Below are 24,798 nucleotides of genomic sequence, written 5' to 3' on the forward strand. Positions count from 1 at the left end.
ACATCAATCCATTAACTCAAACATCGACGCAATAAGGTTTTCGTGTCACTTTCTTCGCTGCGGCGTCACTATAAATGACACTACACGATTTAGTACATATGTCAAGTCCTTCCGAACACTTTCGATGGCACCGGAGCGAGCGTAATTGACTATCACTTTAATTCCGGTTCGTGGTTATTATTCAGATGCATCGGCTCCTCTATCTTCACACGGACAAAAACTTGTTTGTTAATCACGTCACGTACACTCCAAACTGAACTTTCTTTAAGTGCATTGTCAAATTTCTCTCGCATTGAGAAATGCGCCTCTACAATAGGCGAATTAATGCATCCGTCAGCCATTGTTGAATCGTTGTTTGTGTTTTACATTTTTTGTTTATAAAAGATGCTCGAGTTTGTTTACTGATTGTGAAATAAGCACCAAAAACAGTGCGCCTTTTACATTGAGAAATTTTTGAACGCATGAGTCACTAGCTTTGCGGCTTACCTACCGCGAAATAATGCAAATTAATCTTGCGAAACTGAATGTATTAATGTGAGCTTGTAAAATTGTACGAGTATTTACTTTCGTATGTTATTTATGATCTTGCTTCTTGTTAATTATTTTCAGATTTTTAACGCGATGCTTGGATGCCTTTAATAACGATTTTAAAGTACATATTGAACATTTAGCATGAATGGATAGGTACCTACAATACGTAGTTAATTAAACTATACCCTCAACAATTTATACATTGAATACTATTATAATATACATAGCATCATTTTTATATCCCATCATACCTACCGGGTAAAAATCAAGTCACGCTGTTGTAATATTACTCTGACATCTCATGAATTACATTGACATTATGAAGTGCATGCTTCAAACATAGGTAACATTTGCAAAGAGAACGTACGATTTAAAACCATTTGCATCAGAAATGAGATCACTTTCGGAAATACTCAGAGTATTTTTTCAACAGCGTTGCATCAAAAAGCACTCGCTTTTCCTTTAAATATTCACAAAGGAAAAAATAAACTACGCTTTCGATTATCTACATCTACTATTTATCTTCCTCTCATTTTAAATAATTTTAAAGCGTGTCAATGTCAAAATTGACGAACACCCACTATAGTGTAAGAAAGGTCAAAGAATGGGTGTAATGATCATAGGTAATGATATTAATTTTGTTGCATTTGCTCATTGAAAGCTTAGATTCAATGAGGTATCGTCAATTTAAACTTGAAGGTTATTAATATGTTAATATTATAATATTCTTGATGTCTATTCGAAGTATTCATAAATATTTAGAGATTGCCCATTCGTCATCGTCTTCATAAAACAAACGGTATTAGATTGTATTGTCTGCATATTTTTGTTCTGCATTCATTCGCAAGAATGCATTTCAATTGTTTCTATACCATAGCTATTACTTGTATGTCTAAAATTTATATAAATGCTTGATAAATTTCAAGAAATAATTGGCTATGTTCAGATGTTTAAAATTGTAATTTAAAAGTTTAAAACCTACATATGGTCCATTGAAAAGTTACATTTGGGGTCGCATTTTTTAGAGGACGCAATTTTATTTTTTTGATGTGTAGGGGGGGTCAGTGTGAAGCTATCACCAAGTTTGTGGGGTCGCCACCCTTGTCCCACGGCCGCCATCTTGAAAATAGTGGTTGAAATGGTTTTTACGATATATCACTTAAACTATTTATCTGATAATAAAACAATGTTAACATTATTCGTTGCAAATTAAATTCTCTACAACTTAGGTTCAATAACTTTTTGTCGTAGAACTATAAACAAAAAAGTTATAAGCGAAAATGTTCAGAAATTAGAGATGTTTATATTTTTCAATAAAACTTTTTTTTTTTATTAGTTTACGAAGAAATTATATCAGACCATTTTTGTAGATTGTTTTTCGTAGAACAACTTTTATTTACAACATTTTTTCATTAAGTAAATAGCTAAGGTTTTACAGCCATCCGAAGTGAGTACTATTTTAAGTACTCTTTACTATACAGAATACGATATATTATGTGTGTACTAATAATAATTTGTCACCAGTAATTATTTTATTTTTGTTATAATAATATATTTTTTAATAATTAATTTTACAATATTATTAATAATTAATTATTGAATCTTTTCCCCACAACCCAGGAGGTAGAGTCTGGAAGTGCGTTTTTTTTTACGTCGAAAAGCAGGGCTGAAATGTTCTGCAGTGTGCTTCCATTGTTGTGGAGTCTGGGAAAAGAGCCAATAGCCAATTTATTATGTATAGTTACTACTGAAAAATAGTACTCACTTCTGAGCGCTGTAAAACCTTAGCTATTGACGTAATGAAAAAATGTTGTATATAAAAGTTGTTCCTCGAAAAACAATCTACAAAAATGGTCTGATATCATTTCTTCGTAAAATGATAAAAAAAAAGTTTTATTGAAAAATATAAATAGCTCTAATTTCTGAACATTTTCGCTTATAACTTTTTTATTTATAGTTCTACGACAAAAAGTTACTGAATCAAAGTTGTAGAGAATTTAATTTGCAACAAATAATGTTAAAATTGTTTTATTATCAGATAAATAGTTTAAGAGATATATCGTTAAAACCATTTCAACCGCTATTTTCAAGATGGCGGCCATGGGACAAGGGTGGCGACCCCACAAACTTGGTTTTAGCTTCACACTGACCCCCCCTACACATCAAAAAAATAAAATTGCGTCCTCTAAAAAACTCGAGGTCAGGCCTAAAAAATGTAACATTTCAATGGATCAATAAGGTGTCAATGAAGTGTCGGTCGTGTCGGTCTTGTCTGCCGTAATTGGTCTTAATCTTAAGATTATATACACACCGGCACAATTAGCGGAACAGAAAAAAAAGTGAGACTATGAGATAATAACGCATATATTTGACGAAAATGTAATTAGACACAAAATAACAAATTGATTAACATCTTTTAACAACGACTTTGAAAAGTCTTAATTATTTTTTATTGAAAAATAAAGAAATTTGAAATAAGTGAAATTTTCACATGATTATGAACCATCACAAAAAATAAAAAAAGTAAGCATTAAATGATTTAACAATAAAATTAAAGCAAAATTAATAACGAGTGTTTCCCCCTCTTGCTCTGATTACGGTTTCCATTCGTCTGGGCAGGCTACAGATTATGTTATCGATGATTTCTTGAGGCAACCGCTTACAATGCTCAAGTAATGCGTTTCCAAGTTCATTCAGATTGTTAGGGGGTGGCATTCTGGATTTAACCCTTCTTTTTAGCAAGTCCCAGACATGCTCTATCGCATTCATATCGGGGGAATTGGCTGGCCACTGCATCACCGGTATACCTGCGTGGCTCAGATATGCCTGTACCGATTGTGCACTACGAGCACGAGCATTATCTTGCATAAGAATAAAGTCGTCACCAATTACGGAGCAAATGGTACAACATGTTCTTCTAAAATGTCTCTGATGTATCGATCTGCTGTCATGGTCCCTCCTGTGACTATCACTAACTCCGTGCGAGCTCCCAAACATAACCCCCCCTAAACCATAATCGAGCCGCCACCATAAGCCACATGTGTGTTCAAAATTAGACTGTATGTGGCGTTCTCCTTTGCGTCTCCATATTCGCTGTCTCCCATCGATCTGTTTTAAAAGAACTCTGCACTCATCAGTAAAGAGAACCTGCTGCCATTCGTTCAAATCCCAGACGATATTCTCGCGCATCGGTTTCTGTTCCGCTAATTGTGCCGGTGTGTGTATTAACACTTGAATATTATATACAAACAAGGAAGTACATTTAAAATTTGTCGTATCGATGTACCTACTTATATGAAAAGAATCGTATCGAAATCGGAAAAGCGTGACGCTTAACAGACATTGAAAATTGTATATCAGTTAGGCACTCAATAAAAAAGGTACGTACCACAAAATATAATAAAGAAATTGTTCCACTTTCACTATATTGTCGTATACCCCATGGGATTCCCATAAAAACAGGGAAAGTATGTAATCGACGGACGGCAAGGCCGCCTCGAGTCTTGTCACGCCCATCCTGCAATAACCGATGGAGAGAAAAGTGAAACCGGCGGAATGCTTTGATGTATGCTATATGGATGTATGGAATGGCATGGCGCCATGTGATTTGGTCATAGTCCTCGGCGCCTCTTTACCTTTAACATTTTATGAGTGATGTATCTAAAACGATTTATATCTTGGTAGCAGAATCAAGAATGCTATGTTCAATCTTGTATGGTATCCAAGCCATAGTACCCCAGTCGGGCATATATTTCAAAACTCATATTACGCGACCAAATTGTATTGCTTCATCCGTAAGTACACCAGTTAACATCCCAATACATGTAAATAAAACTCATAAAGCAATTATGTTGAGAGATAAGTACCCTAATAAATAAAATGACTTAAATACAGCGCACGTGATTATATTACGGTACAAAAACAGGGGTTGCTTTAAATATCGACACCGCAAATTAGACATCAAGTCAAGAGATGACGTGTGGCGTAGGTACAGAGGGTGAGGGGTTTTTATTGAAATTGATGTACCAAAATGTTTCAATAAAAAAATGATTTTAGTTATTTTTCAAGAAGTAATGATAAAAATAAAAAGATTAAAGAAAGCTTTGAAAGAGTGAAAATTAAAAAGAGAAGGAGATACATATTGGTAAAATTTTCTGTAACAAAATGTGGACAGATACGGTGGACCTATATTTTTTGTTACATTTATTAAATTAGGTTTAACATTCGATTTTTAACCGACTTCAAAAAAAAGGAGGAGGTTATCTAGGTATACATACTACTATGGCAACGAATTGCCAAGTTTGTGGATAGCTAAAATAATTATCACAATTTGTACTAATGGTTTACTTCAGTTTGCACTTATAACTAACAAGAAGGGCACGTTTTAACATAATGCTATTTATTTGTTGCCTTATTAGTCCTTCACGGTCGGTAGATTTTCACCCTTGACGGTTAAACTTGAGGAAAAGTACCTACTAACTATAGAGAATGGAAATATTAGAGCATAGTTCATTTTTGTGTGCATTATCATTTCGTATAAATAATATTATTAATGTTTATAAATAAATTATAAAAATATCCAAAATACTCTGTAAACATTTAACTACAATAGTAATAGAGAATAATTAGTTTATAGTACTTTTACTTATCGAGCTGTTGTTTACGGCGCGGTCTGAAAATTCATTACAGTTTGATTGGCTTGTATATCATTATTAACATTTACAACTATCATAAAACGCCTTTCATGTAATTTGTGACTTTCTCCTTTATCGCTTTTATCACTGTGTTTGTTATCTTACGCGACTTGGTATATTTCGCTATAATTCTCATAATAACATCGGTGGCTTGCGAGTTGCGACGCCGGAGACAGGCACCGTTCCAGATATAATGTTTAGAGTTTGTTGCTGATAGCACCGAATATTGATTCTCCTGCGGAATAACTATGCAGTGGTAGAGATAATTTGATGTCGAATTTGGCCCTAAGTTTGTCAGATAAATTAGTACCTCGCAGAAATTGCTCTGGGATTCAGTGGCGTCTATTAGTAAAATTATATTGAGTTTTATGGTTTGCATAATTTTTAATCATAATGATTACATCATCAAACGAAGTATAATAAGAAGTCCTACAGTCGAGATCTAACTTCATTATTATTATTTATATGCCACATTTGAATAGTCAATTGTGCAAATGAACAACCCAATAGTTTTGTGAGTTATGAACTAGAAGATTACGTGTTTGTTGCGATGCTATCTGTCGACAATATTGAGCAAATGCAATGTAAAACAAGTATACAATTTGCGTTGGAATTTCACGCATTATTTGAAGTGCACGTTGGCTAACTTAGTGCAACTTAATCGATGATGGCTTTTGCTTGACGCGTAACAAGTGCGAGCTCGAAACTGGGTTGATGTTTTTGTCATAATATCTGCTGTTCTAGGTAAATATAATGGCTTGTTACGTGAGTGAATACGTACGAGATTTCCGCTGTTAAAGGTTAGATGTTATCTCTTACTATCAACTTTAGTATCAGGTTAACTTATATCTCGAGGATCTTGGTCGGATTTTGTTGAAGTTTGTTTGCCGTGATTTATTTATGTTATTGCAGAATCGTAGAAAAATTGGAGTAATTTTATATACCCAAAATTGTTCGAAAAGTTGGAGTCAATATAGTGAATGCTGTAAAATACCCTCATTGAAATCATTCTTTCCGATTTAGACGCTCATTACGAAATACATGGTGTAAAAAGTGTGAAGTCCCGTGTCCCCAAGTGGGGTAAGGGGCAGATGCATTATCCATACATCTGTTTCACTGATCGATTTTTCTTTGAGGACAAGTACCTAGGTGATCAGCCTTCTGTGTCCTGCCAGACCGAGACATTTTTTTTTATTCGACCGGGAATCGAACCCAGGACCCCTCGGTTCTACATTCACGCGTCAACCACTGTACCGAGGAGGCGCTCAAAATAAAATTAAAATAAATACATGATGTACCTAACAGTAAAATATTTCACTCAAATATTAGCCTACCATGCGGCTGTCTGCTGTCCACCATAGTTTTTGCTCATAGCAAAGCTAAAGCAATTAGCAAGTATCCATTAAAATCATATAAAATCTCATAACATCCTGTTGTGAATTCCTAGATAACTATGTTACTCCTTTTTTTATAAAGATATGTACTTATTACGTACTATTATGTCCTTTTATAAGCTCTTTTGATTATGGTTTAAATTCATCACTCTCTCATTTTCCCCCCTACGATAAAATAATGGCTACGAGATAAAACACGGCTTAAATTATTCAATGTCAAATTGTTTTTATAGGTAGGAGAAAAAAAAACAATGTTTTTATTTAATAAAACATTGGCCTTGCATTTTTCACTACTTTATATTTTTATATCTTCAAAAAAAATGTTTTCGTGTTCATAATATTTATCGTGTTTTTGTTACCATGAACAGAAGTAGGTATCTATTTAAATTCCGCGTGGCGCTAATTTCTGCATATATTTAGTCCGTAAAAATAAGTAACAAGCCGTAGGCCGATTTGTATCTAATATATCGCCGCGTACACACTTGGTATGCAAAATGAGTGCGCCCGATTTTTTCGCGCCGCAGCGAAATGAGTTATTGTCAGTGAAAATGAAATACGATTCTCATAGTTACGCAAACAAGAAGTGTAACATAACAAGGTGTTCTAACAAGAGGTGCGCTACTTCCATTCGGCGGCTGCACTCGTAATTTCATTACTTCCCTTACGAATTATGTAATCTGAAATTACCTCGCATTACATGTATAATGGGATTTCGCGGAGTGGCGACTGGCGACCCACTGCTAATTGCTGTCCATCATCTCGATACGTCTTGCACATCGATGGTCTGTGTAATGGCATTTCAACATGAAGCCACTATTGATTAGCTCTTTGTTAGCTGGTAATTACGTTCCAGTTACGATGCTACCGAATGAGATAGGCGATCACAGTTTGTTAAAAATATTGACATGTTAATTGGAATCATAACCAGTTTATAAGAATGCATAATTAACTTGAGGAGCATGAAGAACTTTGAAATTGCTTTAAATAGGTAACGACATCAAAACAAGTTGATAAAGATTTATCGTTACGATCACGTTTATAGTGGATGGCCACATAAAATCTCAGTGTAATTGTTCAAATTATAAAATTTGATGTCGTAGATAATTCGCCAAGAGGAGCAAAATGTATGAAAATATTTTTGTTTTTTTAAAGATAAAACAATATTTTAATTTTGTGTAAACATTTCAAAGAAAATCACCTTACAAAATTAAAGAGTCGTAACTCGTAAGCATGTTGAGTTCATATAATTTATAACATGAAGCTTCCCGTGTCTCCCTGTTGGACAGATGCATTTCACATCTGTTTCATCGATCGATTTACGGACAAGGTGATCAGCCTTGGGCGCTGACAGACCAAGACTTGTTACTTTTTTTTTCAATATTATTATTAGTTTCAATACCACCTATCCCTCCAATATTGTATACCTTAGAATGTAGCACGTTCTAATAAAATTGTGTTTAAGCATTAAAATCAATGTAACAAGAAAACCGTCGCGTCGTTAGTACTTGCCTTCATCATCATCTATCATGATACCTTAAAAATATTCGCCACTGCCCGAAGAAATTGCTACCGAGTTGTAACAATATATCCTTTACAATTCTGGTCCGTTCTAATTTTAGACTAGAGCTTTGAGTCGTTAGTCAAAAGCTATGCCGGTTTTATTGACTCGTATCCGGTGCCTGTAAAGGCATGACCAGTCACTTTTCAAAAGGGTGCGGTTCTGTTAACCATTAATAAAACAGAAGAGCAGATCAAAGTAGGACTTTCTAGGAATATTTGATGTCTGCGGTGGATTTGTCCACTCGAAAGTTATTAAATCAATAGAGTATCTAGGTAGAACAGAATATTCAATCTCTACAGAACCAAATACCAAATTTACCGTTTAGTTATTATGACATCCAATTCCTGCAAAATCTTTTATCATTTACAGTCTTCAATTGATACGATTGGTTATCAAACATTTTGTATCATCGTGTTCTATCACTTTATTCTATTATATTATTATTACTTTAAATATTACGTAACTCTTCTATGCACCAATGCAACGCGCTGGAGAGGATGTTCGTGTTTTTGCATAACAAATAAAGTCGTATATGTCACGTGTTCTATCTAGTAGTGAGTAAGTAGGGGAAAGGTAAAATAATCGTTATTACTAAGATTGGAAGGTTCAGTGTAGAAGTACATTGCTTTTGAGCCAGGTCAGTACTCGTCAATTGTTTCGCCCATATTCATAGTTCGTAGCTAGGCAGCTGGCTTTTAATGGTGTTTGCAAATTCTATTGCTGTAGGACTTCTCGTGTCAAATGAATATGCATTGTATGAAGGTTGTTCAATCTTATTGGTGGCAATTGACAATTGCACGCTATACCTAGAATTCTTACATCGTTCCTTTCTAAGCGCCGGACAGGATTCTGTGCTAAGTGCGAGCGTGTCTTAATCATTAATACATTAGCAAATTTTGTAACAATTAGATAACTGCTACAAAACAGACATTGCAAGAGCTATGATATGCATTGCTAAGTCCTTATGAGTATAGAATATATTCAAAATTCATAAAGAAGTAATATGACGAAATTTCACTTTATACCATATATAGAACTAGCTTCCCGCCCGCGGCTTCGCCCGCTTTTTCAAAGAAAAACCCTTTCCCGTAGGATTTCCGGGATAAAACCTATTCTATGTCCTTTCTCGGATATCAAGATATCTCTATACCAAATTTCATGCAAATTGGTTCAGTAGTTAAGGCGTGATTGAGTAACAGACAGACAGACAGAGTTACTTTCGCATTTATAATATTAGTATGGATTAAAGTCATCAACATACCTAACTTCCTAAATGAATATGAAGAATTTGGGTAGGTACGCTTAGAAGTATTCGCAGCTTTCAATTTCGGAATAACATTACCGGAGGCGATATCGATGATTAAAATTGCTTTTCATAGTAACCGGTCTTGCGGCATTTGATGACATTTGCGTTATGTTAACAAATGTGGAGAGTTCAACTGTGAAGAAGAAAGTTTAATTTATTAATTGAGATAACCTTGTGTGTGCGTCTATTGATATGTAAATAATTATGGACGACAAATAATACGATAACTATTTTATTTATTGCTGTGTGTTTTCCAATAGATGCAGTAAAACATAACACGATTCAAGTGTAGTTTGAAATGGCAAGGATTAGCATGTGTAGAGCATGCCCACCCACGTTATCGATTCTAGTCTGGTTGGAAGACCTTAACTTGTATATTTTTATGGTTTCTTGCGTCATTTAGTGTCTTCAGATATGGATAAATTTTCACGATTGCCTCATAAATGCAATTACCTCTTGCTATTTATTTACATATATTTTTAACTCTGGACCAAGAATAGACGGAATGAATTTCAACGTTTGTCTGGGTAGGTTTTCAATTACGATCTAATTACTGAATAGAATTTAAATTATTGCATTTAGTAACCTTCCTAACCTTCCTAACAAAACTAACATTTACAGTTGACTACTTGACGTTGATCCTGGTTAAACAATAATATGCTTCATAATTCAGATAAAAAGCAAAAACAGATAAAATTTAGATATGAAACGAGTCAAACCAGTACTCGTTAAAAATAAATGCGGAAAGCCAAGGTTGTCAAGAATATGCTTTCGCTTGCAAATTATGTGTTGCTTACATGCAGATCAGGTCATCTAAATCGTCTTCCCTATCTAGACTGTCATCAAATGTGATAAACATTAAACACTGGCTTAACTCTCATCATTTTACAAAAGTCATAAAGTGGTTTCGTGTAGATCAAATTAAGAGTTATGTATCAAAGTAGGTACATTTAATTTAGCTGTATGGGGAGAACATTGTGTAAAATACATTAATGTTATATCACAAGGAACTAATTTCTTGCCTATCCGCTTATACAATCTCTATAAATGATAGCAAGTAATCAATTGATAGCTAAAACATGTATTAACATCGTAATGATCAAGAAATTTTGCTTTGTACATGTGATATAATAATTTAGAAAGTATGCACTAGATGAATTTTGCTCAATAAGCAGTTGATATCGCAACGAGAGCATATTAGTTGCGCAAAGTAAAATTAGATTTATAAGGTAATTCTATGAATGTATTGCACATTATTCGTACCGTCACGCTTCATTCGCGGATGCCAGCAGAGAAATCACACGAGATAAAGTCTTATATGTGCGGAGTATATACCTATATATCCAGTGTTGGATGGGACAGAATGCTGACGACGTAATTATGATAATCATCTCTAATCTCTATGTGTTACGATCCTTGGCGCTGCCAATTTTTTAATGTCACGGTGAAACTCTCTAAATGTTGGAATTCATACTTCGATAAATCTCATGGTTTTTTTAACGAGGTTAATAATAATCAATAGAAGATAAGGATCTTATCTCAGATGCTTATTTAAATCTGATTTCACTAATGTTACTTTATGGCAAAATTAATTGGACAAATATTTTGCCCTGTTCCTAAAAATTGGATGAATTTCAATTTTGGCACATGTTATATACCTCTAGGTTACCGAAGTTATAACTTCTTAACCTATGGTAGATGATGTAATGTTCTTTAATTTAACGGGGTTTCAAAACAGATAAAATGTTTAATTCGCAATGTGACTAATACTTTAATTTTTAGATAGTCCTCTTCGTTTACTTAAAGTGGAATAATGTGTGGGTGAATTGACTACATTTTTAATTGTCCTGCTTTCTATTTTAGGATATGATCAATAAATTTCTGTAAAAGTTTTAAAATTTAAATGTAGGATAAATATATTTTTTTAACCTATTATTAATTTCACGTGTTCCTAAATATAATACTTTCTTGTGTAAATGTAATGATTGTAAACTCAGATAATTAATTAATTACTTGTTTAATGCTTACCGACTACTATCAGGATGTCATTAATTAATGGAGAACGCTTAATCATATTGAGGAAGATTAATATTTAAGTTAAGTTAGAGAATTTGTTTTCGAGATTTACTTAGACTAAACTTTTGGTATATCCTTTGAATATAATATAAGGATATCATGTCTAGTCTTCGCGAAACGTGACAGCCAGCCTTGTCTATCGGAACAACTTCGGTGCGTTTCGGAACGAAATCTTTCGATCAGATCGTTGTCTCTTTCATACTCAATGAGTATTCAGTCGAACTCTAATTTCCACACGCAACGTTCGAGGAAACTGACTCAGCTGAGTACAAGTTCGATATCCTCAAACTAAAATCACCTTTGCGGAGGACGCTCGAAAGCATACATTTACGCGACACAGAACTGGGGAGTTATGTTTTATAGTACTCTGCACGTCATAGTATAGTTCTTTCTTTCTCTTTTTGTCAGTCTCGCACAGCTGCCTCCGTTCAGTACTCACAATTCAGTACGTTAAAGGCATTAACGAGATACGGACCGCGTCTACGTTATTTCTATTATCGGCGTTGTACCCGCTATCAATATTCGACTTGTTTACGATATGATTATACCTTCAGTGAGTAGCATATCTGTTAACAGTGCTTGTGTTTATTAAATACGTGTTATTTGTCGACGTTGCAGTTTGTGGCTATTCAAATAAGTTTCGTTTGTTTACGCGAAATCATTTTCAATAACATTCTGTCGTGTCACACGAGGATATACCTAGGTAGTTAACTGCAACGGCATGTAAAATAGGGAGCGGTAACAATTACCGAGTGCAGTGCGTGTTTTACGGCCGAGTGGTTTCCAGGCCTCAGTGTCTCCTGTGTTGAATCGGAAACGGTACAATCGGGCTCTCGATCAGAGTGACTGATGGAAAATTGTGCGGTTGAGGTGTGTCAAAGGGTACGACATGCGGGCCCGCGTGGATGCGACTAACGTACTAGGACACCGGCAAAACGGCGGCAACAGAGGTTCCAGCGAACCTTGCACCACAGGTGGGCGCTCTAAATTGACCTGTCTGCTCATATGACAATATTATACGTGTACGGTGTAAATCATGTGTATTTATCAGAAAACTTTATTTGCATACTGCGGCAACCTTACCAGTCCTATGGTTGTATCTGAACAGTTTATCTTGTATCAAACGTTTATCATTAATTTTCTATAAATCTATTAAGCAGGAATCCTACCTTTTACTTACATTAGAAAATAGATAGTAATGCTACAGTGACTAATGAAGCATTTCATTATATTTGTTACCTTCGTGTATTGCACGAAGGTAGAAAATAGATAGTAATGCTACAGTGACTAATGAAGCATTTCATTATATTTGTTACCTTCGTGTATTGCACGAAGGTGTGTAAATAATTACAAAACGTAACCTTCGTAATAAAGTGCTGCGTGTTGGTTTGTAAGAAGAAATTACCCATAGAATTTATTAATGCTGCTGCATTAGAAACGTTGTTTAATATTCTTTTTCAACTTAATACCTGTAGAAAATGTGACAGTGAATTATATAGGTATCAGGTTCTTAAAACAAGTCTTTATTTTAAATTGATTCAGAAAATAATATGTTATGCTTTTGTTGTGTCGATTCAGAAAAAATCTAGAACTATTCTTTGGATTTTAAATAATTCATATCGCACGCGAGTCGTCAATAGTTGTTTTGGCTAATTATTGTTCATTATAAAATTACCTCTGAAACTAGTTGGACAAGGCCATAATATCTAGCATTAAAATTATATTAAGTATAACTTCATTCCATTCCACTTTTTCGTCAAAATAACTTATAACTTGAATATTATTTTATTGTAATGATATTTGAGGAATTTTTTGAAGTAAGCATTCTTCATTATCATAATTTATCGCAAGTAACATTACTTTCTATTAAAGAGATATGCTCCTTATTAATTTAGAATATTCAAGGCAGATAGAATATTTCAAATGTATTTTATGTTTTTCGAAGTTGGAAAGAATATAAAGAACACATAAAGGTACCTAAGTACCTATCTGAAATATTTTGTCGAGCGTAGGTATAAAATATTACGTATACCTAAGAAAATATCTAGCACGATATATTTAAGTATATTCATTATATTTATTTTATTATAACATTGCAGATTGTTTTTTCCTAGTAATATACCTAAGTAAAATTCTTCCACACATCATCATCACCAACAACAGCCTATATAGCTACTGCATTGTCAAAGGTCACCACGCTCGCCATAATAATCAATATCCAATTAAAACTTTTACAAATAGGTATTTTAATTCCACGAAGGCTCTATCCTCAACATTTACAAGCGAAAATTGTAAACATATCTACTATTTAATTGATGAAAATTAGGTCATTCATAAGAGATAATACCATAAAACAGCAGACATGAATCTCTATACATAAAGTACACACATTCAAAGAAGTAACTTTATCTAATTAAATTGCTGGCGCTGTAACTTAGCAGAAATAAAAAAATAAAATAAAATAAAAATTGTTTATTTCTTTTAAACAAGTTTTCATATTGGGTTGGAGGTAAGTGCCTTCATTTAAGTGATAAATTTCACTTGTGTTAGAAGGCGCTTCTCTTCCATAACAATTACTAGGCGTTAACAATTAAAAGAAAGCTTAAAAAATAAGGTAATGTTAACATAAAAATACTCTAAAATTGGTAGAATGGATGTATGTGTGTGTGTGTGTGTGTGTGTGTGTATATGTGTGTATATAGAAATGCTTACGAGGATTACGAATGTTAAATAATTTCTTCTCAGAAACGTGACTGCAACAGCATGTTCAACAATTTCATATCATTTGTTAATGAAATCATTGTCGTAGTACTTTCTAAAACATCTTGCAGAATAGGCATAATAACAGCGACGTTGTACCTTCTGAATGCGATAACACTTTTAATTTCAATGCAAAATCTCGACAAACAACTGTAATGTTTTATTATACAGGGTGTCCCACTGTTGGTATACTAAGCTCAAAGGAGGTTATAGTTTTGCATACGCTGAGTACGTAAAAAATAATTAAAAAATTCCAGACGCATTTTTTTTCAAATAGATGAATTCTTAAACGCTATGTGTACACCCATAACAAGCGAGCCGCCCAACTTTGCCACCAGCACGTGAGCTATCGTTTAAGATTATGGTTTCATAGATAAAATGCTCATATTAGAGAAGCGGTATATGCCGGCTGCGCGAAGCTAGAGAAGAAAACATGGATTTTCAGGAAAAATTTAGCAAAAAATTTTGGACGTAATTTTTTTTAAAGTATTTTTTACGTGATCAGTGTATGCAAAACTACAAGTTCCTTCACGCTTAGTGTACCAATAGTGGGACACCCTGTATATAGTTAATGTTTTATTATATCGTTACTCAATATGAAACAAAAGCTTATATGTATATACATAACTTGCAGGCAATCATTGGCACGTGGAAACAGGGGACCCGTGACTTACAGCGATAACGGAATATAGAAACGTGAAACTCGATTAACATGCGTCGATTTTGCATCGATAAAATCGTTAACTAAATTCTGTGTTTCAACAATAGTTGGTACCGTTGGTTCTTTATGATTCGTTCTCTTTGCAAGATATTATCACGATATATATATGCATTATATTCTAAAGTACCTAAGCATTACCTAATATGTGGTGTAATGCGTATTTCACATGTCGCAAAGCAAAATAATAAATGTCATTTGATTGTTAGAAAACAAGTTAATTGAAGAATAGAAATTGTGAATTGATGTGAAGAATATTACAAATAGTAGTATGTTTTTCATTTAAATTACGCAACATGCAAAAAAACCTGAAGTAGGTTTTAAATTCTTGATAACGATTTGAGTCGGCGGATAAGTTTTAATTACATGCACTTAGGAATGCTATTCATATTTAGAAACCCGTTGACCATGATGTTCGGTGATGAACCGTGAAAATAAGAAAAAATATTTATCCAACGTACCTATGTAGTATAATTTGAAGTCTTATAAGAATTATTTCTGTACAACCTAAAAAAATCTTTCAGTTACGTCACAACTCGCGCGCAATACCGTCGAATTAAATTTCAGTTGTGCAAAGTTGACAAATGATTATCTGGCGTTCAATAGGCGAAGTATCTACCATGTGTACAAAAGAAGCGATTGAGGACAGCTGCCGGTAATGGTTGGTAATATGTACTTAACAATGGCGACGTGAGTGGGATCAATGCAATCTCGCAAATTTAGTTAGGTCCTGTGGTAGCTGTGGAGGCGCGCAGGCGGTACGTGAGCGGCGACCTTGCGTCTGACATTGGGCCCGCAGTGATTTCGAATATTGTTACGATCGTACCGAATCGTTTGCGAATTGAAAACTTGATGTGGTTTATATGATTCTTATCGTGTCGTATAAACGGCTTTTCAAATTGGCCGGGATGTTTTCAAAAAAATAAATAAGTCTCTGACATATTATGTGACCCCTGATTGGAAGTCAACGGTCGTAAATGTATGGCTACCATTTTAAATTCAAAATAGTTTTGAATAAATTTCCGTTTAGAATGTTTAATAGCTAAGCTTTTGAAGACAATGAATAAACAAATGGTTATTTGCATAATATTCTTAAATTATTGTAACCTTTGTTTATGCGAAGGTTTTTTTTGGCAGTATACTTAATAATTAATATTAAACGCCCATTGTTATAAGAAACTATTTTTATATACTCTATCATAAATATGATGTTTATTTGCTTAAAATGGATAGCTCATTATCATAGAACTGAAAATCTTGGAAGTGTTCGAAGCTTGATAACTTATTTATCCTGCAATTACTAATGCTGTAAGGATTTGAAATAACTGTCCAAAAACTGTTAATGCCTAGCCTATATAATTTAAGGACCAATAGTACCAAACACCTGTAGCTTCTTTTCTCCTGAGGCTCGATAAGAACAAGAAAAGTATAAATAAATCTTGCCTCTTAACGTCTATACATTTGTGTAAGCGGTATCGCCTCGAGCGATCCGGACCCTGCCTTATTTGCTCGGGTGCCGTTCGGCGCTTGTTCAGATCGCGTAACGCGGTTGGTGTTGGAACGGCACTTTCTATAAGTATGTTATCTTGAAATCGCCACAAGCCAACGTCTATGTCGATAGGACAATTGGTTATTGATGTGTCAGTGTTAGTTTAAATTGAGTAATGATTAATGATAGGATATGGCGGCTTTTGGTCATGTTTACAATAAATTCAAAAAAAAAAAATGTATGGTTTTACAGGAAATATCGATTGAACAAAATGGTCAATAGATCTGCCTTGCATATAGTTTATAGAATATAGAAAATAAGTACCAAAAGTTTTGTACAAGCATATGCAATCGCCCAGATTCAGAACGAGAAATCTTGACGCGAAACAGCAGAACACCGTATCAAAAAATAAACAATTCACATTGCACCATCTTCATATTTTCATTATTTTTTTCAAAAATTCTTGACTTTTTATTGCAAGATGTTGAGAATAAATTATGAACGGTAGGAGAATATTCGATAAAATCTTGAATTATGTAGTTTTAACTGTGTAATCTTAGCCTTCGAGGTGGATTGCGAAATGTTGCGGTCGTTCGTTATTTGCGGTTCTATCGGTAATGTGCAAAAATGTAGCGTTTCTTCTTTATTTTAATAGAAACAGGTTCCAGTAGAACTGTCTGTGGTATTAATTTAATGTACTGTTACTGTCAACACATTATTTGTTATTGCTTTTTTTTTAAGTGATTCAAATACAAATAAACTCTTTTAGTACAGTTTTTGTTTAGTAATCTGAGAACACGATATTTAAGAAATTCTTCGCAGCAATATCGTTCAAATCAGTGATGATATATTGTAAAACGTTTCTTAATTAAGTTGGCTTAGCAACAGAAAATATTTATATGTATTGTATGGATTTGCGGATAATTACCACATAATAACGAATGATATATATCCCCAGAGACAATCAGTGCGAATACAAATTTAATTCGTGCAATGCATTTCCATCACCGCAAACGAACCAACCAGATAGGTTGAATTATGTCACTCAAACTGCGGCAGACTGGGTGACAGCTAGACAATAATAGAAAGTGTTGAATACTTGGCATTCGCGCACCGTACTCTTGGAGACAATGCGCCTTGATAAATTGTTGACGCGTATGGTGAAGTGGCTCGGATCGCTGCGGAATTGATAACAACAAAACGTTTGTGTGATGCTTTGATGACAGACGCAATGGTTTTTAAGCAAGGTTCAGTTTTTTTCTCGTAATTGTATATGGAATTCTGCCTTAGAAGTTATGAATTAAACTTGTCATTAATATTCCAAAAGAATACAACAAAAAAAAATACTTTATTGTGCACCAGGACATAAAAATTACAAAATCAAATGTATAAAAGAAAGAGACACAGTTGAGCACAACAGGCGGTCTTATCGCTAAGACAGCGATCTCTTCCAGACAACCTGGTGGTCAAGGAGAAACAGTGGAAGTAAAAGTTAATGGGCAAGAGGTGCGTTTATAGTTTAGAGCACATAAATAAAATACACATATATCCATATTATATACATACAAATACATACACATACAAACATAAACATACATACATACACATAAATATACATATACATACATACACATAAATATACATATACGTACATACACATACATATACATACATACAGAAAGAAATGAGCTATTTACTAGTCGAAAAGCAGACACATACGGAGACAGCATCAATACAAAGATATTTAACACTAAACAGGTAGATCTAAATTCATTACTTGGACAGGTAAAATCGCTTCAGCAGTGTTTTGAATGTGAGTAGAGATTGAGCTTCTCTTATGTCTAATGGTAGATCGTTCCATAGTCTGATGGCACGCACAGTAAAGGAAGAATTATATATATGATTTACATGACCTGGTACGACCTGACGAGACTTGTTTGATGATCGAATCGGGTGGATATTAGACACAAGGAACTCAAATCTCTCTTTTAAATATTGCGGTGTTTTCGGATCAAACAGAACACAGTACAGGAGGTGAAGGATATGAGTATTTCGGCGAAGACGAATGGGAAGCCATTTGAGCTTAGTACGAAATTCGGAGACATGATCGTATTTGCGCAAGCCAAACACAAATCTTATGCAAAAATTTTGAAGGCGCTCAAGGCAGTCAAGGTGGTATTCATAGAGGTCAGGATAGCACGCGTCGGCATAATCTATTATAGGTAAAAGGAGTGTTTGAACGAGCGCAATTTTAGTTGGTATCGGCAGAAAGTTGCGTAGCCGGCGAATGGAACTAGCGGCAGCGAAAACCTTTTTACGCACTTCCTTTATTTGATAACTCCAAGTTAGGCATGAATCTATCCAAATTCCTAGGCACTTAATTTCGTTGCTATATGGTATTGCAACGCCATCAACTACTACTTTCGGCAGTGAAGTCCAATCTATCCTGGATACGAAATATTTCGTACCACAAACAATAATTTGTGTCTTATTAGGATTCACGTTTAAGCCATGATTAAAACTCCATCTAACAATAGTGGAAATGTCATTGTTCATTGTTGTCACAGCATTCGGCAAATCATTGATCTCTGCGTGGCAATAAATTTGAAAGTCGTCTGCATACATATGATAGAGAGAAGTGATGTTTAGGGATATAGAATTTATAAATATACTAAAAAGAAGAGGGGAAAGCACACCACCTTGTGGAACACCAGCAGTAACATTAGCCCAAGAAGAAAGAGAATTATCGACTTGGATGCGTTGCTGACGTCCCTGTAGATAACTACGAAACCAATCAATATCTGTTGGAGATATGTTAAGAGAACGTAACATGCTAAGAAGGATGTCATGGTCAACTGTATTAAACGCATTACTAAAATCCAGAGATGTTAGCAACGTTAGTTGTTTCTGATCCATGTGTAAGCGAATGTCGTCAGTGACTTTAACAAGAGCAGTAACCGTGCTATGACCGGGACGGAAGCCGGATTGGAAAGGATTCAAAAGATCATATTTATAGAATACTTAAAATACACAAGTTTCCTTTACTACGGATATGTCGAATTTTTATAAAATTACAATAGGTTGTCTGTGTCCGGTTCCTATTCCATTCTATTTTGCTTCAATCATCTGTTCAATTGCTCACTTCATAATGTAATACGTAGAATCAATCATACGTGTTCGGCCTTGTGTTAAACAAAACGCGATCGGTATTGATTGAAGTTAAATGATTTCCGTTGTGAAGGGAGACCAGAGGAACGTTCGCGAAATCGGCCGGTCACGTCTGATTGGGTCGGGCGAGGATGCCGCTCAACCAGAACAGACACCATAGGTTAACCACGCTCCACAGACTATGCCCAAGTATTCGCTCCGTAGATATATATAATAAACGCAACAGCAAAAAGAAATCTCGCATTTCCATATGACTTGTAAAAGGCATCTAATGCTTAACAGAGCATGCAAATTGTCGGGCTTATGTGAACTCTCGGCACACGAATGGGCAAACAAGTTATTTTAATTTAAGCACTGGTATTGTTCTTTAATTAATGGCATTAATGGCTGTTCGATGAACAGGATTCTGCTAATGTCCAGTTGCAGCCGCTGAAGTTAAATGGCAAATTGTATAAAGGTCGATGATTTTATACGGCGTTGATTCATCCAATTTTTATAGCAGTTTAACGATTACTTTTTGTTTTATTGATTGTTGTAAGGAATAAGGAATAATAATAAATTCTATACATTGTGAGTAATGGAAAATAAACACAATGATAATTTCAATTAACTCTTTAAATGTTTATACTTCACTGAATACAATGTTGTTGGATTAGCTGTTTATAATGTTGTTACAATTGTCACGGCAATACACTTACAAGTTTAGTGACACTGATTGGTATTGATATATAAGTAATATAATAATCTTCGTTATAACTTTTTATTACGGTATCAAGTTAAAAGTACCGCGGCGAGTCGGCAAACTGGTCTACTCACTTTACATATTTTTGTAACGGCCACAAAGCTGAGTTTGTCTTGATGTGGACAATCCCAGTGTTACGATTCAGTGAGTTGGTTGACATTGTGGCCATATCAAGGTTAACATCATGTATTTGATACAGTTCTTAATGCCATAATGGTATCTATTATAAATAGAAAAGTTGGTAAGGTTATTAGATGAGAAATAAAGGTCTAGGGACGAAAGCAATATAAGTTGCTACAATCGCAAAACTTATTAGTTAGAAAAAATGGAGAGATGAAAGACGAAACTCAGGTTTCCAAAACTTAGTACGTACCTAGTTACTTAATAATGCCATTTACGCCTAATGTGCCAGTCATTGGTTTGCATAAATTTCTTCCATATGTACACGTAACGCTGCTCTTTCAGTAAAATTTGGTAAACATTTCTTAAACTAATGACAAATGTGTGTCTTTAGCGTCTTTGCATCATGACAAATAGCTAGCAAAAAAGCTACTTTTACTTATGACCACAATTTTTTCTTGAGCGATTGTGAAGCAAATTAGGAGCACTTGACATCTATGTCCCGTTTTGTACAGTTAGTACAATAAGCATTGAATGGATTGTTCTCGCATAAGGAAATGTAGCTCGTGTCGCGGTGGAATTTATGAGCACGTTTTCATGTGAATTTTAATTTAAATTGTATAAAAAGTTTTTGTTTTAATAAGGGCGGTGAAAGAAGTTATGGATGATGGATCGTCATGATAAACGGTTGTTTCATTTGGTAAATGTTGAGAAAGAAATGAATATAAATGTTCAAAATCTCAACCATACGAAATTACTGCTTATACCTAACGCTGAACAGATACCATGCATTTCAATCAGTATTCAGGATTACAGGATATCCAGAAATTTTAAATTTATCCTCAAAAATTGAATTTGAAATACCTTCTTTTTAAAATTTGTTTCAGTTTAAGGAAGATTGTAAAATAAAAATCATGATAAATGACGAGGTTTCAATGCGGGTCTATAATCTGTATTACTATTTACTATACATACCTATAGATTTTAGTACAGGCGAATTATTGAAAGAGAAACAATATAAATAAATTGTCATAGTTAGTTATAGCTCAAGAACAGGGATATATCATATAATAGATATAATGTGTCGACGTACAGTAATCTTTCAATATTATTATCATTAGAAGAAATAAAATTGTCGAGACACTTAAATGTACTCTACAGCAATTTTCTGTTATTATTATATAACTAATTCATTCTGATTGTTACAATAATAACAGGAAGTAGTATTGTATTTATGTAGAAATAGGTGAGTATAATGAATACTTGACCAAGTCTTTATTTAATACTAGCTTCCGCCCACGACTTTGTACGTGCATCCCCGTTTTTCCCCGTTCCCGCAAGAATTTCAGGAAATCCTTTCTTAGCGGATGCCTACGCCCTAACATCTACCTGCATGCCAAATTTCAGCCCGATACGTCGAGTGGTTTGGGCTGTGCGTTGATAGATCACTATATCAGTCACCTTTGAGTTTTATATATATATATATATATATAGATTTATCTACTGAATTTTATAATGGCGAATCTTTGGGAGATTGTACCTATGAAGTATATGTAGACATTTATGTTTAGTTTTATTATATTGTATCGTATCACATATATAATCATATAAAAATACACAGTTTACAATTTCTTTTTTTGTATGGAATGACTTAAATAAAAAATGTATTCTTATAGATATGAAAAGATTTTTACCTTCCGAAATATTGGCAGTGAGGCCACGCATCGAACATGCATTTGGCATATTTATCTGTAAAAACATTCGTTTTCCTCTTATTTTATCTCATATGTACGTACCTACCTATATAGATAGTATTTTGTTTGTTATATTTTTACTTATAAATATACTGTTTCCTTTCAGGTAAGCAACGATAACATTACCTTGATCCATCGAATAGATTACGAGTATCCATGAGTAGTAAGTACCTCTATTGTTAAACTAATTAGTAATTACTGCACAGTAAATGCAATAAAATTCCTACCTAACTGATTAACTCTACAATTTATCGCTCTAATATTGTTACGGTGCATACTTACGTATCAGTTCGATCTAATTTTACAAGTTTACTTAATCCATTCTGTGTAATTCTTATGAATATTTATAAGTACATACATAGATAAGAAGTAACCCGTATTGAAGTGGTTGTATGAAATTAAAATCATGCAAAATAGACATACAAAAATGCAGTAGGCAGGTTCGTATATCTAATCAGCTTATTAATATTCTGACTGATTTATCATTATTTTTAAATAGGTATACTAACCTTTATAATGGAATATTGTTATAGAGCAAAGCATACGTAACAATCATTATTTAACTCTCTTTTAAACGAACTATATAGTTTCTTACTAGAAACTGTCGGGTCGTAACGTAATAATATCGGTTGATGCACTATTCAAAATGGACCCTATTTATATGAGCATAAAATTTATTTAAAAACTGATTGTAGTAAAGAAGCCGGGCCAGTAACCCATTTATGAGTTGTGGGCGGTAATTGAATTATGCTTCTGACGCTGTGTGTGTACGTAAAGTGAGTCTTATTGTAAACAGAAAGTGACGCGGAGTCGGTCCTTGGGCTAAACAATTGTAATTGTAATACAGGCTGTAATCCAATTTAGAGTTTTGCTCCTCACGGCTACTCAATGTCAACTTGACGCTTTGTTGTTAATTATGGTGATTATGCTTACAGCCGTGATGCGATTGTTTGACATTATTGTGGGCGAGCGTCACGTGGATGGATTGTTTTAAACACTGATAGGATTTTATCACGAAAATATAACAGATTTATTTGTTATTGACCTATTTGGATTGAAGATACAATTGTATAATCAAACCAAACATAGCCTGTCTTGTGAACGTGAACATGATTTAGCTACCGAGAGGTATTGTGTAGTTGCTAAAACAAAGTATACCTACATATTATGTTCTCTACAAAAAATAAATGTACAGTGACAAATAACAACATAAGCCGGCGTTATTAAATGGTTATTTCAGTGCTGCCGCTATAAATGCGCTTCATAAAACGTAACAACCGCTAAACGTTCTCCGGATGTAGAATAGAAGCACGAATGGGTAAAACGTTACGTAATATATAGCTATTAGCTTCACTGATATCAATGTTACGTGAAATATTGATGTTAATCAAGAAACGTTCTGCGAAACAGATGATTTGGCGTGACGCGAGTCGTATTCGTGGCTGAGTCGATAGAAATTTATTACTTTCTATTGTTGATTGACCCTTCGACGAGCTAATTGGAGCTGTTACGAATACAGTAAAGGAAATTCGCAAAAGTGCGGAAGCAAGGTGTGCCATCGAGTATCATAACTACGGGATATGATAGATAGAAATTAGAAACAAATGAAATAAAATGTATAAATATCCTCGAAGGTGACCCCAACAAATTAATAGAAATAAAATATCATGTTGAGACACAGAATCCTGGAATAAACAATATTACTATTGGTTTATAAAATGAAGGTATTTACCTAGGTAAAATTATGTTTCGGAGAAACCCAACGAATACCTTTAATGTTGTTTACTCTGAAAAATCTTTAACAAAGGAGCATTATTTAATCTTATCGCTTATAAAGATTTTTTCTTGAACAGAAATAGAATAAATATCGAGAACAATAAGTTTCAGCGTGTTGTTTGAAAATATACTTATCGAGCAAACAAATATTCTTTTGTTTCCTTTAACAAAAAATATTATTTAGTAAACTAAATACAAAACAAGTACAAAAAATTGTTGTTTAAACAGTAACCTCAAAAGTTACAATAATGAGATATTCCTATACATCTTATAAAATGGTGATCAATAAAATTATAATCATTACTTTAACTTAATTTATGGGAGCTAGAGAATACTCACAAATGATTATTATCGATTGTAAAGTTCGCTTGAACAATATATGACAAACATAATGAACCATCTAGCAGTGGGAAATGTAAATAGTAGCTAAAGTTTGTTACATCACATTTCACGAAAAGCATGCAACATACTGGGCATATCTGTAATAATAGAATAGAATACAAACAGCGACACGACACGCTTTAAAGTGACAGAGCAGTAACACAATACTTGAGAAATGTTACTAAATCCTCTTGTGCAAATACAAAAGATACGCGGTTTGGTAATGGACATCCGAACTTTATCATTGTGCTGTCACCAAAATTTGATTGAGCGTTGAGAAATCACTCCACAATAGATATAGCATTCTTTTTTATCGGATTCCTAAGTT

At 34.0% G+C, this 24,798-nt stretch overlaps 1 protein-coding gene across 3 annotated transcripts in view; it reads left to right on the forward strand.

Annotated features, from left to right (window-relative positions):
• The window catches only part of jvl (javelin-like), an 85,037-nt gene that overhangs the window by 19,402 nt on the left and 40,837 nt on the right, over positions 1 to 24,798 (forward strand). The window contains exon 1 of one of the 3 annotated variants that reach the window (XM_090101365.1): positions 11,984 to 12,536. The exons of the other annotated variants lie outside the window; for them this stretch is intronic. The gene's annotated coding sequence lies outside the window, so the exon portion shown is untranslated. Of the gene's footprint in view, positions 1 to 11,983; positions 12,537 to 24,798 lie in introns of those variants that run through there. 3 annotated transcript variants of the gene reach the window in all.

Source organism: Colias eurytheme, chromosome 4, assembly GCF_061535395.1.
Source record: "Colias eurytheme isolate Ceu_HAF_F1 chromosome 4, ilColEury1 Martin Lab GWU primary, whole genome shotgun sequence".
NCBI lineage: Eukaryota > Metazoa > Arthropoda > Insecta > Lepidoptera > Pieridae > Colias > Colias eurytheme.